The sequence below is a fragment of the Mandrillus leucophaeus genome, unplaced genomic scaffold, assembly GCF_000951045.1.
Source record: "Mandrillus leucophaeus isolate KB7577 unplaced genomic scaffold, Mleu.le_1.0 Scaffold1494, whole genome shotgun sequence".
Lineage (NCBI taxonomy): Eukaryota > Metazoa > Chordata > Mammalia > Primates > Cercopithecidae > Mandrillus > Mandrillus leucophaeus.
The window spans coordinates 181703-185375 of NW_012101470.1; positions in this window are offsets into that span (position 1 = coordinate 181703).

Sequence of the window (3673 nt, forward strand, 5' to 3'; positions counted from 1 at the left end):
AAAAAAAAAAAAAAAAAAAAAAAAAAAAAAAAAAAAGTCTATGAGTGCATAAGAATGCTTAAGCATATTATTTTCACAACTGCTAAATTATACACTCATTCTGGAAATTGATAAATGAAAAAAAAATCAACTATTTTCCTCTCCTGAATAAACTTATTGATGAGAATGTTTTTCCTCTTTATAGGTTTCTATCTTCTATATGTAGAAGTAATGATAGAATTGTAAAATCAGCATTTTGAACTTCTGGCAATTAATGGGTCTAGGTAACTATTACTGAAAGTAAAAAACTGCAGCTAAAAAGTTTATGAGGGAGATTGTAAAATGAACCCAATTCGCAATCCCAGCATTACTAAATGTGAAGCAATGGGCCACCCAGACACCACATACGTCCTAATATGATGTAATAAAATGTACACAGAGCAACTATAAAATATCACTCTTGTCAACAAATAGTAAAAATACCCAGAATCACATCACCCTTTGTCATCTACCTGCCGATGGTATGAGGGATAGAGGAAGATATGAAAAGGGAAAACAAGAAAGAAATCAGCCACATCTAAAATGCAAGAATTCTGCAAGACAATAATAAAGTTTCCTCAAAACAACAAAATGCATTAAAAAGGAATAAAAAAGAACCATCACATCTCTAAAAAGAATTAAAGACATGCCTAACTGTAACGAATGTGTGTCTTAATGTAAAAAAAAAATGACTATGAAAATACGTTTGGGAAGCAATCAAGGAAAACTGATCACGAATTAACTATTAGAGGATGCCAAATAATTTTGTAATGTCATTGGTGTGATAATGGTATTGTGGCTCTCTCTGTATATTTTTTTAGACTTCTGTTGTGATAGAGATGTACACTGAAGTACCTATAAGAAAAATGTTGTCTTGCCTGGGATTTGTTTTAAAATATTCAGCAGAACTAACAGTAACTATAAAAAATGTACAGGGAGAGAAGGAACTGATGACAGAATATTGATGGTTATTAAAATCCAGGGATGTGTTTATAAAGCTTCAAATTACAATTCTATATACTTTTACGTCTGAATAAAATTTACTTATGAAAGTAAATAATGAACAAGAAAAAACTTAGCTGACTCTGCGAAATAAACTCTATAGTTAATGGAAGTTATTTTTCTTTGGAGAAGATTCCCACATAATGTATGCACAAGTAATGATAGAATTTTAAAAATCAACCTTTTACAACCCACTCAATGATTAAATTTGACACAAAGTTGTCAAATATTTTAAGCTAAACAAAGTGTGAGTAAGGGCTTTAAAATAAGAATAAGAAAAACACATTAAAGGCTTATGATTTGATCATGAGAAGGCTGACACAATAGCAAAGTCATCTTGTTTATAAAGGCCTCACGTTGTTTAATAAAACAAATATTCAGGAAGTATACTAATACAAATTAATAGAAAATATGCAATCTACAGGTCCTGTGATGGGTCCCACCGACCACTGAGGGTGTATATAAAAGGACTGACCTGGGCATATAGGGATATTCAAACTAAAGAAACTGATTCCTTGCTCCTCAACCAAATCCTCCACTCCTGAAACCATGTGCTACTATGTCAGCTACTATGGCAGTCTGGGTTATGGCTATGGAGGCCTGGGCTGTAGCTATGACTGTGGCTGTGGTTATGGCCATGGCTATGGAGGCCTGGGCTGTGGCTATGGCTGTGGCTGTGGCTCTGGCGGCTATGGATATGGCTGCTGCCGCCCATCTTGCTATGGAAGATACAGGTCCTGTGGCTTCTACTGAAAAATATCTGGCAACTCAACCTAGTGGTCTCTTCCACATGGATTTCCTAAATTTCCCTTTATAATTCTTCATATGAGTAATTCTTTTTTCTATTGTAAAATGTCAACAGCATCCTTAAGTATCTGGAAGAAAAAATAGGTCAGATTCTGCAAGCCTCATCTAGAGTTATTGAAATCATTTGACATGTTTCACAGATTTTTTAAAAAGCTTTGTTTTGCTATTGTACTGTCATTAAATTGTTGATTTTTGATCAACTTATGTGAGAAGATATAAAAATTTCTTTTAATAAACATCTCATTGAAAATATATTGACTTGTTGCATTTTAATTATGTTTATTGTGCATGTGAGTGTTTGCATTTTGGTGTGTTGGCAAATGGAATGGGAAAGAAGAAAATATGAGAAAAAGAAAGAACACCATCTTCGGAGCATCCCAAGATGACAACGATGTTTAGACTAGTCCAACTTCATGCATATTTCTGTTTCTCTATAAAAATACCTTGTGTTTTATTCCCACTCTTCTTGGTTTTAGTGTCAGCGTTTGAATAGGTCTGAGTGAATTTACTATATTGTGTGCAATTTATCTTTTATTTATGAACCTATTATCTGAGTGTTTGTTGACTCAAATACCTCAGATGAAATAACTACTTTATTGGCAGATTCCAACCATGTGTTATACTTTCATTCGTTATGGGTATTTAGAGCCCTATTGTCCTGATGTAAATATTTCAGAGGTATCTGTTCATCATTCCAACTTTGGATATATTCAATTAAAATAAATCAATTGAATATACCTCTTTTGGGATACTTCAATATTTTCAAGTGAAAATTTGCAACATTGCTACATCTTATAGCACATGATGCTATCAATGAGAAAACATCCTATTGGGACACGTTATCACAATAATAGAAGTAATATATTCCATTGTCTTAAAAGTGACTGGCACATAGTAGGACCTCAATAAATATCACTTAAACGATGAAATGTCATTTGCTTAGATGATGGAACATAAAAAAACTATGTTATTTTAATGAATTACATTAACTCAATTGGGAGCATAAGATAAATGGAAACTGTGCACACATATACCTATTTCCATGTCCAGAGTCTCATTGTCCAAATGACGACGTTGTATATAAAGGCACTACCTTACGGAATCTGCTTACAGGAGACATGGAGAATTCGGGCTTGGGCAGCTCTTTTCCATCAACCAACTCTTACAACTTTTCCATCAACAACTTCTATGTTATGTAGATAATAGTAACTTTTTTGGTGGAAAAAGATAACTTTTTTGGGCTAACACAATACAATAAGATTGGGCTACACTAAAATACCCTTAAAAAGAATAAGTTGCAATTACTTGTTAACACAAGTAAAAAATACATTAATACATTACCTACAAGGATACTTAAATTCAAATGTAAGTTAGCTGCTAATATTTCGAGTGATTATTCTGAATTATAAAGTCGGCACTATTCAAGGCTTGCACAACCAACAACAGAAGATTGAAAAGTCCCTGAACTGCGTGACTGGTGACGTTTAGTCTGAAGAAACAGAGTCCCTTCTCTTTACTGAACTTTCCATTTCGGACACCATGAGCTGAAATGGCAACTCTCTGATGCCTTGTCCCTGGTTCTGGGCTGGTTCTAGCAGTGTGATATTCTGGCTGTACAGACTCTGTCAGGGTTTCCCTTGAGCAACTCAACCTGCTGGACTCTTCCTTTTGTGCTTCCTGACTCCTCCTCCATACCCACATTGGAAATACTAATTTCATCCCTAACTACTAAAAAAAATGTAATTCAAATTCAGCATGCTGTATTTTGATTAACTGAAATCAATGGGATGTCTTACAACTTACAGAAAAGTTATACTCTTTATTTTGGATTGACATTATTCCTCTT